Source organism: Eleutherodactylus coqui, chromosome 8 (genome assembly GCF_035609145.1).
Source record: "Eleutherodactylus coqui strain aEleCoq1 chromosome 8, aEleCoq1.hap1, whole genome shotgun sequence".
Taxonomy (NCBI): domain Eukaryota; kingdom Metazoa; phylum Chordata; class Amphibia; order Anura; family Eleutherodactylidae; genus Eleutherodactylus; species Eleutherodactylus coqui.
The window spans coordinates 75,349,188-75,358,238 of NC_089844.1; positions in this window are offsets into that span (position 1 = coordinate 75,349,188).

A 9,051-nucleotide genomic window follows, 5' to 3' on the forward strand; every position below is an offset into this window, starting at 1 on the left:
GCACAAATATGCATACGCTCGAATGAAGTCGGCCTAAGAAAGGAAGAACTTATCCTTTTGGGGCTCCTACACACGTAGTGTGCAGTGAACAGAACCCATTGATTTCAATGGTCCGCATAGATGTGAGAATAAAGCTAAACTCACACAGGCGAGCTTGATATTGACCGTGAATCCCACCCCATATCGCACTCGACATCCATGTGAAAACCCTAAGGATGCGAGGTGTTTTCATGTGAGAACAACCTTGCATCACTTTGCGAATACAGGAAACCTTCGCCATGGCTGTCAGCCGCATCGGCGGTATGCGGGGTTTCTCCCATTGTTTTCTATACCGCGCACCACATTATATGCACCTTCACACGTAGTGCGATGCTGCCGCCGGCTCCATTGATAAGAATGGGCGATTTCGATGTGAGCGCAAAAAGTACAGTAAAATACAACATTACGTGCGTGAGCAGACTCATTCATGGCACACACATTTTGTGCTGAGTCGCGCACAGTTCCGTGAGAAGGAGCTCTTAAATTCTAACAGATACATCAAGTTTCCACTTATTTTATAGGAGAGACTGGCACAGCAGCTTACACTATTCTGGTTGGTAATAGGCAGCAGCTGACAAAGCATGTCCTTGTTTTCTAGTATAAATGGGATTTTCACTAGTATAGCACATCTATCCTGTCAGGAGCCACATGAGACTTGCAGCCTCTTCCTCTGTGGCTCGCCATGATAGCCCACAGTTCTTACCATATGTACTGGCAATTGGTATTATTGCAGACTTATCCTAATCACTAAGCAATGCCAATTCAGATGGCACAGCACTTGTATCAAATTTCCCAGTGAATTATTTATTAGAAAATGTTTTCAATTTCACAATTTCTTGTTTTTCCACATGGGGCTATGTGGCAACGTTGGCCTTGACATGCATCACACAGCCAAAGATCATACTATGGTGCTGCTAAATTGCATCCTAATTAAAACATTGCAAATCACAAGTTGGTGCAACTGCAACCACCACTCACAAGGCATCCAACAGGCTTGGCGAGTCGCAATTACATTAGGATACGATCAGGGGCGTAACTAAAGGCTCAGGGGCCCTGATGCAAAACGTGAGCTGGGCCCCCCCCCCCCCCCCCCCTGTATCTGTATTTGTACCCATACCTAAACCATGCTGCACAGAGTCATAACTTGAAGCTTCTGAGCCAGAAGGAAAACCTGTAACGGGGCCCCAACTATAATGCTTTATTCATAGTACTGGGCTCCCTATATGGAGAAGAGAGGCCTTATGGGCCCCCTAAGGCTCCTGGGCCCGGGTGCAACCGCATCCCCTGCACCCTCAATAGTTACGCCCCTGGATACGATGTAGCAAAGCCACAGTGCAATCTTTGGCTATGCAATGTGCGTCGCTGCCAAGGTCACTGTATAGCCCTAGCCTAAAAATTTCTCTCCTTCATTTTTGTGACTCCCCTCCATCACTTAAGAGTTAAATGTGGCTCACAAGGTTTAAAAGGTAGGGGACTATTGCTCTACAGTAATAAACCATATACAGCCTTCATGGATTTGCAAAGTCCGAGTAAGTCCTACAGACAAGGATAGATACAAGGATTTCCCGCCAATCAGGCAAACTTATTTCTCAATTAACAAAAAATCCAAACAAAAATCTCCATATATTATCTCTCTACCCTCCATATCATGATTGGATCAGCAGGATGTCCATTGCCAATTGAAGCTGTATTTACACATGTTGCAGAACTGTGAACCACAAAAACGTGTTAAGATTAGATGCACACCACATTCAGTAATTATGTTTGGCAGGAATTGACATCCGCGGCTACATAGCTATACTGTTACATTTGCATATGTCTTTGATTCCCATTAAATAAAATGTATACCCTTCAAATAGTCCTAGTGCTTCTGTACATTCTCAGCGCACATGGCTCTGCTGCGTGTGACGCCATGTAAGGTAATGACAGCAAGAGTTGGCAAAATGATTGTCTTCCACTGTCAAAAGTATCCTGTCAATCAAAAAGTGTAATAATGTTCCTGATATTTAATATTACAAATGTGTCCTTTAAAAGCAGATTGTCACATCCTGTTCTAGATGGGACAATGGGAAGGATTTTTCATGCAGGCAAAATTCATAGTTCTGCATGTGTGTGGAGAAAGCCAGCATTTACACGGGTGAGTGCTATGCTAGTGAAAATCTGACTACATCGCACTCAATATCCTACGACTTTTCTGAGATTTTCACACATGTATGATGTGCTTTAGCATGAAAAATGCATCATCGTACCTGTGGATTGAATAATTACAATGGTACAAAAACACATCGCACTCATATGTAAATCGCATGGCATGTGATTGTGATGCATTTTTCCAATTCCTATAAAAATAATGGGCGATTCTTGAACAAGAGTCACCCAGAAATACGACAGGTTGCAATTTTTCTATCTTAAACTATTGGTCCGAGGGAAAAATCACAAATGTGTATAAATACATTAAAAATCAATGGGTTCTCTTCCCGTGCGAGTTCCTTCCATATCACAATCAGACAGAATTTGCACAGGAAAATCATCCCATTCCTGTACAATTCTGCTTCAAGGAATTGCCCGTTATTTTTTATTGGCCCTTTACGGACTGAACTAACTAAAATTAATTTGTATTATTAGCATAATAAAAAACATATAGAGGGTACCAAGACGAACACTTCAACATAAATAGCACCAACTAAATTTTGATATCTTAATCTACTAAAGAGACAACCACTACTGACTGATTAGTGGGAAAAATCTATCTCAGTTGCCAAAGTAGAATTAGTTTTACATATAGTACAGATAAATTAGGACCAGAACACTTTCTGGGTACTCAATGTACTCCCATTGTAATGTGTTCTAGGTTTTGGGGTGGGATAGATCACTTGGGAGCCATATGATGGAATGGCTCGCAGTCCTGACTCATAACGGATGGTTGTATTCAACGGGTCCCATATTTTTTATGTAGCTCGCTCTTATGACATGGGTTTTGCACGCGATGTGATGTGATGGATTTTTAAAGCTTATTACTATTGGAACTGCATGCTATTTTTTCACGAGCGTTGCATGTAAATCTGATGCAAACCACGCATTTTTACTGCAAAACGCATCACACAAGCATGTGGGGGGTTTTGGTGCTTGTTACAGGGCATGTTAAATTGTGCGCAGCAGAAGAACATGCCCCCGCTTAAATGGCTATTTAGCCATTTAGTTCAAGATCTGTTCTTTCTCTGACTGAATGTGCAGTGTATTGTGCGGCCAGTTATACATTGCACGCATTTACTCACCCCCCATAGACTTCTTTGGGACCTTTGGAGCGCAAATGCGCAGGAAATTAGAAAATGTTCTGTTTTTTTGCGTGCGAAATGCATGTGCAAAATCGAGAAATCTGTATAAATGCATTGACATCAATGGGTTCTATTCTCTGCCAATTGCGCGCATAGATTTTACGCACACAAAAACGTGCACAAACATACCGGTGATGTAAGTACCGCATGTGATATGTGTTTTGTATATGCTATGCACTGTATTGATGTATATATTGTATGTTGTTTAATGTATATGAAGCATATGTTGTTTGATGCATGCATGATGCATATGTTACATGTGTTCTCTGATGTGATGGAATCAGGGTTTGCAACTTGAAGTTTTCAGGATACATTTTTCTGTTTTCTGAACCAAAAATCATAGACAGCCAACAATTTTTACAGACAAACTGGAAACCATAATGAATGTAAATGATTATACAGTATGTAATACATGTGTACAGCCCAGAGCACTGACAGAAGACGTTAGCAGCTTTTAGAGCGGCTTCACACATAGTAGAAATGCTGCAGAATTCCATAGTGGACTCTGCTGCAGAAATTCTGCAGCATTTACAGTACAAGCCATTGAAGGTTGCCTAAGGCTATGGCCACCTGCACACGTGCCGTATCCGCAGAAAATCCATAGCAAATACACAAGAGAACTGCAGAGACCAAATCCACATACAATGGCTTAAACATTAAACAGATAGGCGCATGCACTAATACGCTCGCCGCTACGGAGCCTATTAGCGTGTGAACCGGGGTTTGAGTTTTCTTTTACGGACTATTCAAACTCTGCACTATTGAGTGCAATTTTTTTTTTAAGCGGGAAGATAGGTCCTGTATGTGTAGCGTAATACATGGGATGTAAGTAATGCATTTGATGCATGTATTATATATGTTATGTAATGCAATGGATGTGAATAATGCATGTGGTGCATGTTCTGTATGAGTTCTTTAATACATGGGAATACATGGAATGTAAATATTGCATGTGGTGTATGTACAGTATGCTTTCTGTAATACATGGAATGTAAATGATGCATGTACTGTATGTGTTGTCCAATACATGGGAATACATGGAATGTAAGTATTGCATATGATGCATGTTCTGTATGAGTTAATACATGGGAATACATGGAATGTAAGTATTGCATATGATGCATGTTCTGTATGAGTTAATACATGGGAGTACATGGAATGTAAGTATTGCATATGATGCATGTTCTGTATGAGTTAATACATGGGAATACATGGAATGTAAGTATTGCATATGATGCATGTTCTGTATGAGTTAATACATGGGAATACATGGAATGTAAGTATTGCATATGATGCATGTTCTGTATGAGTTAATACATGGGAGTACATGGAATGTAAGTATTTGCATATGATGCATGTACTGTGTGTGTGTTGTCCAATACATGGGATGTGTGTGATGCATGTGTTCTGTATGTGATATGCAGTATGTGTTGTGTGCTGAACATTGTAGTGAATATCTAGATCCTCATCATCCTCGGCCGCTGGATTGATAGGGTTAAGTGGCTTTTGAGGCCAGTAAGACATCTATGGATGGGAGTAGCTGAGGACCTGCAGCAGACAAGATGATTAAGAGTTCTAAACCGGAGAGCCCCAGGCAGGGAATGTGCGGAGATGAAGGCTAAGAACAGGCCTCAGCAGGAGTCAAGTGGCGACGATGGAGGATGAGCTGCGCTGGGTGGTGCGGGCAGGGCCGGGGATGACACAGGATACAGCAGAGGCGGCGCTGCAGAATCCTGGCGCCGGGCACTGCTGCTTACCGCGGCCGCCTTACACGCGAGAGGGCGCCGGTCCCAATCCGTCGTCAGGGCGGAGACTGCGCTAATCCTGGCTGGAACATTGTATCAGTCCTATAAAGTGGCAGTGCCAGGGGGTGAAGCCCTGCGTCTGCCTCCTCCACCCTGTGCCATCCCCAACTGTCAGGAGACTTGTCATTCCCTGCAATCCACCCAGTGCCACGTCTTCTATATAATGTGATATATATATATATATATATATATATATATATATATATATATATATATATATATATATATATATATATATATATATATATATATGTATATATATATAGGATGGCACACTGCACCAGCTCTGCAGCGTCAGCAGGAAGAGGGCACTGCCACATAAGTCACAGGCTTCTATCTACCCAGAGAGGGGACTCTGCCGTATTTCTCCTCACATTACACTACTTGAAGAGCCACCATAAGGCTCTATTTATAGGGGCGAGTGCAAAAATTGGACCAATATTGCACTTGTAAACCTGAGAATTTTTTCTATAATTGCTAGAAAAACGCACTGCGACGCTGTATTTGTGTATTTAATGTGCGCGATCAAAAACTGCATGTTGGTCCAATAGTTAAAATAGAAAAAAGTGCATTGTACTCACTTGCAAATTGCATGTGTGCGAGTGCAATGTAATTTCATTCACACACCCATAGCAAATAATGGGCGATTCCTGAACAAGAATTGCCCAAAAATAGGATATGCTGCAATTGCTATCTCAGACTTTGTGCAGGTTCCGTCCAGATCGCAATCAGATGGAACACACACGAGGAAATTGCCCATGCAAATACACCCTTAGGGCTCCTGCACACTTCCGTTTTACTTGCACATTTTTTTTTCACGCGATATCGCTGTGTTTTTTTCACGCAATTGGCAATATGACTTTCTAATGTTAAAAACGCATCGCAAGTTTGTGCTGTGCAATTTTTGTGCGATGCATTTTAACATTAGAAAGTCCCATTGACAATCACCTGAAAAAAATGCGCAAAGAAAACGCAAGTGTGCAGAAGCCCTAAGGGCGCCTTCACACTGGCAATAAAATTGCGCAATGCGAGAGTGAATGAGAATGCAGAATTATCAAACCAATGATTTCCAATGGTTTCATTCCCATTTGCAATGTTTTCACTATTGCGATGTGGCATGAAAAAAAATTGCGGCGTGTCTTATCTTTCAGTATTTTGCGATTATTTTTTTTCTAGCCCATGTTTCCCTATGGAGTCTCCTTTTTATCGCAACGCACGAACTTGCAATTTTTATGCACTGCAATGCATTTTTAATATTAGAAACTCCTATTGACTGTCGTGCAATAAAATCGTGCAATTTTATTGCACTCAAGTCGCAGGCGGCAGCCATGCCTTATTTTTTTTCCAAGATAAAGCATCACTAACGCTTAAAAATCGCTCAAAGAAAGCTGTGAATTTGCCGCATTTTTCTAACAGTGAAATTGCGATCGCCAGTGTGAAGGAGCCATCAGGTTGATTCAAAATCCCATCCATTTCTTTATCAGCAGCTGCAGAATAGCAAATGCTGTCAGAGTGCCTGTAAGCTAAAATTATGCAGCCCTAGCCTAAGGGTGGACACCCACTTGTGCTTTTTTTTCCCTGCGATGCGACAGCGATGATTATGAAACCAATGATTTGCAATGGATTCATACTCATTTGCGATGTTTCAGTTTAGCATCACAGAGAAGAAATCTGCGATATCGCTCAGTATCTTCAATGGGGCCAGCGGCAGCAGCGCTAGCCCCATTGAAAACATAGGGAGCATATTGTGGACTTCTGCCACAGCTGTAGCAGGAGTTTCCTTCATCCCCGCGGGGACCGTGGGGATGAAGGAATCCTCCCGCCACAGCTGTGGCAGAAGTCCAGGATGTTATCCCATTGCTTTCAATGGAGTCGGCGCTGCTGCTGCCGGCCCCATTGAAAGCAGTGGTTTGTAGGCAACCCCCGTAGCATGATTTTCGGGGAAGGGCTTGAAATATAAGCCCTTCCCTGAAAATCATCCCTAGCTAGTGAAAAAGCAAAAAAATTCCTTACTCACCTCTCCGCCGCTCAGGTGCATCCTCCGGTTGGCTTCCCAGTACTGCTGTCCAGCACTTTCAGCTGGCGGGGATTTAAAAAGGGCTGTGCTGCGCTGACCCCATTGAAAGCAATGGGATAGCATCCTGGACTCCTGCCACAGCTGTCACAGCTGTGGCAGACGTCTGCGATATACTACCTATGCTTTCAATGGGGCTGGCGATGCTGCTGCCGGCCCCATTGAAAGCATTAGCGATATCGCAGCGGGTTTTTTTGCGCTGCGAGGCGAGTGTTTTCACTCGCTGTCGCAGCGGAAGAAAAAAAAACGCGAGTGGGTGTCTACCCTAAATGCTACTGGCACTACTATGCCAAGCCTCTCTATCTAACCATCGAGTCTGTTTCCATTGGCCAGAGAGATGTGGGTTTGTAGCACATCAGAGGAAATATTCTGTACTTCATTCTGACTGGCTGGTACTGTGGGGTACAGGTAGGACCTCGGCCCACTTGTTATGCATGTGCACACTACATGTTTCATTAATGGAGTTTCTCAGGATCACAATATTGATGGCCAATCCTTTTGAATAGGTCTTCAATTTCATACTGGTGGGGGTCCAGTTTTTGGCACCCTGCCAATCAGTTGATTTAAGTGCCATACCCCCTTCACCAATACTTTTAGTAGTGGCCATGCTTGGTACAACAGCTCAGTCCTATTCTGCAATACCAGGCACAGCCACTACTACATTTACGTATGCGTCTCATAAATATCATTGGACCCCTACAGATTGGATTTTGATGGCCTAATTTTGTGATCCTGGAGAATCCCTTAAAGTTATGTTTTCTGCTTTCGGCCTTTCTCTACAAGTGCCATAAAGGAACTGTACTTGATGACAAAAATTATCTTACAGTATTAGCATGTTGAACAGTGCTTAATATTCAGATTGAGCAATCATCATGAATCATCATGCAATTGTTCATGTATACAGTTTCATTATTGTCTGTTTATATGGAAATGTGCTGCCTACAAATGATCATTTTAATGTTCACATAAAAATTAGTATTTGTCGGTCGCACATTTCCATGTAAACAGCCAACAGATGAACACTTATTTGTTTGTCGGCTGAGCCCTGGAATGTTTACACGGGCAATGATCGGGATAAAACCTTTGTGTGTCCGATCAATCGGCCCATGTAAGAGGGCCTTATGACTGTAGTATCAGACTACACAGGGGTTGTTTACAGTTTATAACCATGGATACATCTAGGTCTGCACAGGAGCCATATACAGAAAACAGGACATTTTTAATGACAGTAATGGACAATAACATGTGCATGCAGGATATGCTTCTTATGAAAACAGCATACAATCAACTGAGATTCTTTGAATTGTTAAAGGGGTTTTCCTCAAAGTAGGTGATCAATATTTAATCGCTGGGGACCCACTGCACAGGGACTTCCTGTCAGTGCAGTGGGATGGACGTGCATCATAGGAGACAAGAACGAAATTGGCCTATTGAAATCAATGGAGCAGGTATTAAACTTCTGCACCCCTCCCCAGTGTAGGAGGCGCAAGTGCTGAAAGTATAACTGCTTCAGCTCCCATTGTTTTCAGTAGGAGTGAAGCCAACTAGACCACTTCCGGTACTTTCTCTTACAACGCACATCTGGCCTGCTGCAGCCAGGCCAGGTGATCCCCAGGGATCCCATGCAGCAGATCCACAGTGATTAACGATTAGTCACCAATCCTGAGGATAGATCATCATTGATCAATAGCTTTTGCCTGAAAACCTCTTTAAACGGGTTGTACCACAATTGTAAGTTGTCCCCTTACTGCTAAGACCTCCACTGATCTTGAGAATGGGGGTCCCATGTCCCCTGCCC